Raw genomic sequence first — 9,338 nt, forward strand, 5'->3', positions numbered from 1 at the left:
AACTCATGTCACTTTTCTATGATGTAATGTCGACTTAGTACCTGTTTTCTCGGAAGAAGCAGATATCCTGATGACCTGAAGTAAAAACACATTAGCATTTCATCATCAGAATGATTGCCGTCATCTTACAGATACATTTGATCAGACCTTTCCTGACTCTACAACGTCGCGAGTTCTCTCTGTCTAGACAACAAAAGCTTCAAGACTACTGATAGGGTCAGTTTACTTAGGCGCAGACTTCCTCTTCAATTTGTCTCACAATCACCGGGCCATCGATTCATAATCAGGTTTGGTCCCTAGTCTCTTTCTACCATTATTTGTACGGAAAGGTAATTAGATTTAGTCTATGCCCGATACCATTGCTTAATCGCATTAAGCTAATCCTGGTCGCCATTTGTTAGGATTGATCTTCATATTCTATCATATCAATAGGGGTCATGCCATTTTTGTGGCCATGACATTTAATGATACTGTCCGGTCAAAACCTACCGGAGTAGAAACTTTCGCGACCTTTGACACGGCTTTAATGTAGAGTCACAAGACCGGGTTTGTAAGAGGCATAACTCTATATGAAAAACAACATGTGACATCTCTTTGATATCAACTGTCTACAGGCAGACCCATTCAATATACAAGGGGTGATCAATAAGTCCTCGGCCTCGCCCAGAAATAATAAGCACACACAACTCAGATTTCGAAGCATAGATGTCAAGTATAAAGTCTTATATGAATGTGTACCGAAATTGAAATTAGTGTGATCATTACTTTGCAGGCGACACCCAGTATCGTTAGGTAAGGGAGAAGGACAAAAACGTTGACAATTGAGCTGCGACCTGGTGTGTGCGGGTCAACTTGAGCTGCTGGAAGTCAGACACCCACTCTTTCTGCTTGAAATAGTAAAAGAATCATTATCAAACATTTTCACAATGTTTTCTTGTTAATGACAAAGGATTTACGGCATGGGCAACTCGAACCACACATGTCTGATCACAATTCACCCTATAGCCCTTTTTTTCCTCGCCACTTACCTTCTAATTAGCAAAAAACGAATGCCTGGAAAATAATGACTGCAATGGTTTGAAATTCAAAGAATATTGATAAAAGGTTTCATATTATGATGTTGTGCTTCGTAATCTGAGTTGTGCTTATTATTTCTGGGTGAGGCCGAGGACTTATTGATCACCCCTCGTAGCATGAGATTTTGCAGGCTAAAAGATATGCAAGATGCTAGAATGTTCTAGCTACTCTTTGGGACTCAAGCACCACATAACCACATCAAGCACCTCAGAGAGCACTCTCACTAGCACAACATTCTTGCCAAAGTAAGTCATAACTCGGGAGCAGAATTGAAGAGAATTTGTGAGCCGAGAACCCATAGATTGCCTTTGTGAATCACACCATAAGGATCATTAAAAATTCTCTTAATCTCTTTTGCATATCAATTCATAGTTAGGATATAAAGCCTGCTCTCCAACAAGATCTCTTCAGTACCACTGATAAAAGCTAATGGATGTTATCTGAAAAGTCTGATCGTTTCCAAAATCATATCCAGCTGCTTGAGTAATTGCTATTTCTTTCTTTATTCAAGTTGTAACAGGACAACACACTGCGGGCACTAGGCAGCGAAGCTGACATCGTGGCCACAGACATATAAATATACAATACAAAATGGACATGTATTTTGTAAAATTGCTATTTGACATAGAATATACTATTTACAGGCCAATGACATTGCCCGAGGATTGCTGTTCATTATGTTTAGTTCCTAAGACTTGATATGCCCACAGGGCCTTGTTAGAAAGATGCGAAGACTGTAAAGGGCCTGTAAAGCTGTCACAATTCACTCTCAGACTGATCACATGCTCTGTTTTTTCCGCCAATTCAAACCCGATTTAATATGTGTAATGCTAGTTCGCCTTTATCCGTTGGGTAACCTATATCCGTTGCTTTTTAAAAACAGGGTATGTAGGCACAAAAAGTCGAAGGGTGGTAGTTTTAAACTGCAATATCCTGAAAATATAGCAATTTGAAACTAACGTCCGCCAACGTGATATTCCCAAATACCCTATTTTTAAAAGCAACGCATATTGGTTACCCAATGGATAAACGGAACTACCGTTAGTACGAGTATGGATTTCTTATGCCAGTACAGCTTTAATTTGCAAATGGCTGATTGTGGTGTGTGACAGTATGCGTTGATTATCATTTTGAGACAGGAAATTGGGTCAATCAGGGACAAACCTATTGACATGCAGGTACGAAGTAATCCTAACAGGCGCTCCCCTGCTTATGACTTGCATACCCAAGACCGCAACAAAAATCTGATTACAGCGAGCCTATGTCAGGCCCATTCAATCTCCCTTTATGAGCTCTAATGAAACCTAATATAGAATAACGAACGCTTGACGTAGGTATAGGTTGTGCCCCATTATAGAAAAGCAAGTCTTTGTGAATCACACCGTAAGATGATTTAAATAACAATAAAGAAGATTACAATGACCATCTTCATTTTCCCTATGACGAGTTGGATTCTTAAAAGCAAGGAAATGACAACTTTTAAGATCAGTTGGTCAGTACAATTTTAAAGTTTGGAAGACATAAACAAGAATCTGTACAAAGTGGGCCATTGAGCCATTCAGCAGTTCATCTGAATATGAAGTAAAAATTGTCAGGCTCGGTCTATATATAAACCACCAGGCTGTACTTTGGTGAATATCCTATCCTCATTTTATGAGACACACGTTTTAAGAAGAGAAGAAACGTATAAAGAATAACTAAAGCTTGGCATAGATTTTCCAAAATCATTTTCTTGGAATCTAAACTAATGCAGTTTAGCCAATGTTGCGTTGGAGTACGTAATGCATTTTATTGTCATTATATAACTGGTTGACGTCCTGGTGTCAATTAGTGCTAAATTTAAGTTGTATAGATACTTTCAGTCTGACTAATTGCCAGTATACTTAGGATTGCACGACGTGATGCCGACTTAGCTTTATGAATGACACGAAGAAAGAGCTCTTATCGAGAGAAATTCAGTGGTTAGAGGATTATGAGATTACGCAACTACCTCATGCTTCGATAACAAGCTGCTTTATCTTCCTTCCAGCTGCCTGAAGCTGTCTAAGGAGTTCGCACAAGTTCCTCATCGGAGCCGAGCTGGTATCGTAGTTAGGCCCCCTTTCCACTAGACGGCGATCGCGATGTGCTCTCACTGCGACATAAGTAGGATATGTGTATCCTTCGCTTTCACACTGGGTATATCATACAAAACGTAAAGGTGTGACTGAGGAGACAACAAAACACACAAAGTGTAAAAAGATTTGTTTCTTTTCTATACAATTCGCTGAGCGATCCGTCAAATTCTAGGTCCCAGAGAGAGCGCGGTGAGAGCGCCGTCCTAGTGGAAATGGGGTATAACAGAACGTGTTGACAGGTAGTGACGCCGTAAGAACTCTCACGAGGAAAATTATAGAGAATATGTAGGGCCATCGGAATCTCAAAGTACGTCGTCGCATGGCCAGTTCGTGTCTTTTTATTCGTTACCACTTATGTCAGTGCACACTTGTCGTGAAAATGAGCATTCAATGGAAATGACTGATGACTATTCTTATCTTGCTATTTGATGATTTCCTGTTTGACGTTTGTGATCTGCTATAGGTGTAGGTCTGCCGTTCATTGGACACCTTTGTACGGAAAGATTTTTATTGATTTTAGGATCTTGCCAGAGAATTACGAAATAGGTACTGGATTCTAGGGTTCTGTTAAAAAACCCTTTTCTGCAATTTGCTACAATTTTCAGGACTTGTTGTATTTGTTGAACTTGTGTGTGGGCTGATATACAGAGACAGTCTTCGGCAAATATCGTTCCATACAGGATCCCAAATGTCCCAGGGCAGCTCCTTGGGAAAAGCTGCCATCAAACGCGGCTTTTGTGGTGAGGTAACTGTCCTGGATATTTATCAATGGAGCTTTGAGGGCAGAAGTCTTCTGAAATAGGAGAAAACCTGCTATTAAAGCGTAAGCCAAGGTTTGCATTACATTACAGGGTACCGAATTTTTCTCCGTCGTGTGTTCCACGTAGTCACCAGCTGCAAACCATCTCCGCGTGATGTAAGTGGAAGCTTAGGCACATAACACCAGATCCAAGTGCTGTTTTTCCCTCCGGTAACTCAGATCGTGACACATCGGTCATCATAACATGATGTATTTCTCCATGCCGATAATCGAATTTTTGCTTATCAGTCCCAGCCTGACAGTAATACTTATTTACGTCCCCATTGAGATCGTAACAAATCAATTTCGGCAACTTATTGTGTCGTCCGTTTTGCCGGTGCTTCGGCCATAAAACCATAACTGGAACCATAACCATAAGAGATAATTTGGGAAAATGTCTTTTTCGTGATTCATGTCATTCACTCTCCCATGAAGGCCCGGAGAGGACATTATATTGTTTCTTCGCAGAGCGGACTCGATTGTCGGTGGTTTGAATGTGATCAATCTCCAATGAAAGAATCGATTACTGCAAAACTGGGTAGGCTCTGTGGTGCGGAGTTGTCTTCTATCGAAGGAAATATTATGGTTTCCATGTGGAATGGAAATATATATCGAATAAAATTAAATGCAATAGGGTGGAGAAGACGGGAAAAGATATCGTTTTTGGATCAATCCCAAATTTTACTGACCTGTCGGGTTAATATGACTAAAATTACCTTCGAACAGTGGCAGTGCTTTGACGCCATTTCTTGGTATACTCAAGATTTTATGAAAAACACCAAGTCGGGCCTATAGCAGATTAAGTCGCTCAACGTAACATTTTTGACAAATAGCCGAAGAGGCAAATGACTTCTAGCTAGTACCCTGCTATATAGTGATATACTGCTATATAAATGTTGCGTTTTAGGAACCGTGAAATGACAGATATTTTTCAAACGTGAAAAATGAATGTTAGATGAAGTAGTCGTTCAAACTCAATGTTTTATGTTATGGACGTTTAAGCAAACAATCATTATCTATACACCACATCCATGAGCTGATCCTCATCATTTGTTCAAACATTATAGCTTTCCGCCTCATATCGTAATTGAATCTCTATTTCTTCATCACTTATGGTCATTAAGTAACATCCTATCTGTGGGAGATTAAACGCCGTATCAACCAAATGGCTTATTCATGATCTGTGTATCACAGATAACGCCGTTCAAAAAGTTACAGTTTCTTCTGGTTGGACATTTTAGACAGCCATCACGATTGATTTCGCAAACCATATATCTTTATGTACTTACGTAGTGCATGTGATGATTGGTACGTTTCCAGATTAGCAACCGTAACATTTTGATACTGCCAACAAACTGCTCTTCTTTAATCATCGGCCGTCAGAAATGATAAAAAGGTTTCATCACACTTCGTTATCATTAACGGTAGGTTGGAATGGAACCTACTTAGTCTACATAGGTTTTAGTAGAACAAAATGGCAGATTAATCTCCATTACTTGAGGGAGGAAATCCGTCCTGTATTACAGAGATTGAATCTACGTTTCCCCGTGCGGATTTATGTCAGCCCCTTGGTGACCTCATTATTGAGCCGGAGCGATGAAGGTGTCGTATTTTGTACTGTTTGATTGATCTGGGGCAGCGGAAGAGCCTCGAGCATGAAGAAAAAACACGGTTTGATAATCAAAATCCACTCACAAGTCAGGCGCTAACAAAGCCGATGACGGACGAAAGTTATCTCTTGCACTATCAAACCAAATCCACGTGCCTAAAGCCGCATTTCTTCCCCCAGTATCCATCATGGCATTACTGCTGGTCTCTATTGTATTTTTCATTAATGTACAATAAAAGGTCTTCATTCATTCATTATCTCTTTCGTGGTCAATTCCCCGATTAGGGAGCAAGGGCCCAGCAGGACATCATACGAAGGCTGTACTTAGAGATGTTTTACTACCGTATTATCCAAAGTATACTAGACACTCTGTTACTCTTCATGAAACTAACAGTCGCTTCCATTGAAGTTTGCACCAAGCTTCCTTCTAGCTTAAGCAACAGCAACATTTTACCCCAACATTACTCAGCATGTCCGTGTTCCTGTGGGATGTCCATTCACCAGTGCTGTGAACACGTATGTCGCGCTGTTCACAGCACTGCTGGTGATTTAGAAAGGGCTACCAGACTTTTGTTGAATTGTTTAACATCCCACCACAATAAACTTTTCGTGGGAGCATGGAATCCTGATTCTAAAACTCTAATATCTCCTGAAAAAGGAAGGTTGATAAACCTTTATAGTTGCCTCTTTGAGTGGAATCGAAACCACATTGCTTCCGCAAAACAAATAATTCAGATACTCTACTCGGTACCTTTTTATTATAATGTATGATATTCACTTTGCGATTGACACGTTTTATCGATCCAGTCGAACCCCAGGTCACCCTAGAACGAGTTATTCTCTTTGATACGGCCTTTGTCGTGAACCGATTTGACCCCCTTGCATGGGTGTAATAAACAATTGCCTGTTGTGCGCAAGGAGATCTCATACTTACGTACTTTTTCACATCTAAATGTTTCGCCAGTATAACGATGTAGATATTTCTTGCATTGCAAAATGACAGCGAACGCTATGGCTTTCGAAACATTGGTGATTTGGGGCTAAAACCATTAACATGCCTTTTTGTCCACGAGCAGCCGAAGATTGGACGATAAAATTGTGCTACGCAATATTTTTTGCGATATCCCACATGTATCATGTGGACGTCTATGAAAAACCAGCCTCTAAGTTTAACACATCAATTACGAGGGGCGTTCAGTAAGTAATAACTCTGACTCATTTCCCATAGCACGAGATTAATGAAACTTGGCACAGTTATAAGTCTTTCTCTTCATAGGAACCACCCAGAGTTATGCATTTCTCCCATCGTTTGATGCAGCTCTGGACACCGTTTTTGTAGGACACCTCAGGTTGGTCCTCCAACAGATGCCTCATCAATGGCAGAAGAGGAACGACCAGGTCTGGGAGCTGTTTCCACAGACTTCCGGCCATGTTCGAATTCAGGATGCCAGCGTTTTACAAGGTCATATGATGGGGCATCATCACCATAAGTTTCTTTCATTTCATCAAAAGTCTCCTTTGGTGTGCGTCCTTTCAAATACAAAAACCGGATCACTGCGCGACACTCAACTGGCTCCATTTCACACCTGGTCCATTTCACACTTAACTCAGTTCAAACACCAGTAAATCAGAAACCACAATTAGTTCAGAGCTGTTTTTTGCAACATAAACTATAGAGATATGAATCATTACACATGCAAAATTTCATTTAGATCAGACAACTGGAAGTGGGTTAGAGTTATTACTTATTGAACGCCCCTCGTAGTATGTATCTCCCGTCACAGTTGTATGTGGGCATTGTGGGGTCTGACTTTTGAGCTAAAATAACACACTGCTACTGTAGTGAGACTGATTGGGACCGAGTGGCAGGAAGCGTGCATTTTAGGCCATGCGTAAACAAGTAGAGAGTGACCTTTAGAACGTAATGGGGTCCATTCTAGTATGTATGCGCGCAACTGCCTTTTCAATACCCTGTGGATTATTGTCTGATGAATGTCACTCATAAATGAGGTGACTACTGTTAGTGCTGAGTCTGTCGCTGGTCTTGATAGTAATAGGCTGTCCTCACCGCGGACAAGTCATTACAGGAAACAATTTGTGTTGCAAGTAACCATATGGGATTTTGTAAAATTGCTCCACCGAGGACCACGTGCGTCAGCTAAGTACGAACACTGCAGAGCGCGTACGGCTTGAAACAGCTGGACCAAGGTGAACTATGTTCGGGACAATGTTTTGTGATGAAAATACATGTTTGACGTTGTCTGTTCAAACTTGTTCAAACTTCCATGGCTCGCTAACTCTGACCTGAAACGTCTTGTTGACTTTGAAAAGCATCCCCATTGGCATTGGTAGGTGCAAACGTAACTACAGTTTGCCGGAGCGACGTGTAGTTGGAGTCTTCCCAGCAAGTCTTAGGAGTAGCGCTTACTTCAGTATAAAACGTTTCAAGGATTTTTAAGTGTATTAATGTCTCCTTATTGCAACATGTTGATGTGGATATCTTTCAGTTTCCGGATCATAGTCATTCTACACCAGCAATCACTTGAAGTGAATTGCTCAAGGAAGCTATTTTACACAACATAAACCTTAAGCACAATATTAAAGATACGGGTATACGTGTAATTTTATATGTAAGCTTTACGAAAGCACTACTTCCTTTGGAATTAAGCCACAAAGTGGTCAAAGCCACAGCAAGTAAAAGTTATACTAGTATTCATAAATCCCTGAAATATACTTTGATTGAAATTCTTCCGTTAAGTAAGAAAAGTTAAATTTCCAATAGATAATAAAAAGAAGTGATGTCTGTGCCTATATCAGTCCTTGTGCAATGCAATAATGTTAGTGGTTCACCGTCATAAATCAGACTGTCATGTTTGTAGCGTTGTCTGTAGTGAACTCAAAGCTGCACTATAGATCAAAATAAGACGAGTTGAGAGATCATGCTGGAGGGGATTTTCAGAGAAAATCCACACGACGTTATGAGTGTGAAGGTGGTGGGCTCGTGGAGTATCATAACGAGCATCTGTTTCTTTCAGAGCGATGTGAAGTAACGTTCGTCTCTCCGTGATTGCATCCTGTAAACCATGTGCCTATCTGCCGACCACAGGTCAATGCACACTGACTCCTCAAGCAGCGACGTGTTTACAAAAATCAATACGAAACGCAATAAAACACTTGCAGTAAAGTTATTTCAACTGCCGTTTGAAGTTATCACACCCGAAGATAAACAGTGTAAGTTGGCAGTCTTAATTCTTGCTGTAATAGTGGCGCGCAGTAGTATAACCCCATAAACGAAATCGCGTTTGTTCGATGGGTGAAGCAACGGATTCTCTAACGTTTTGAATGGCTATTTTTGTATTCCACGCACATCTTACCACAAATATCATTTGTGTTATTTCAGGGAGGCTTTTAGTTCTGACGTTAAGTGGAAACAGATTAGATGTTTAGGATAGATACTTATGTTCCAAAACATTCCACAGAACATATGACAAACGTCCGCATCGCTGTTAGTAATTGTAATGCCTGGGGAAAATTTGCCCCACAAAACAATTTGGGAGGAACAAGGTTTAAGAAGATCTATTATTTCCACCATACATGGTAAAGAAATAGATACATCAGTGCGTGGCGAATGTAGTGAATGTTTCCCAATGCGACTGTTCCATGGCAAATTTATTGTTTTGTCGTCGCATAGCCTATTAGGTTCACATGTGATGAATGCAGGAATTATGGCACCAAG

This window comes from Branchiostoma floridae, chromosome 4 (genome assembly GCF_000003815.2).
Source record: "Branchiostoma floridae strain S238N-H82 chromosome 4, Bfl_VNyyK, whole genome shotgun sequence".
In the NCBI taxonomy this organism is placed as follows: Eukaryota; Metazoa; Chordata; class Leptocardii; order Amphioxiformes; family Branchiostomatidae; genus Branchiostoma; species Branchiostoma floridae.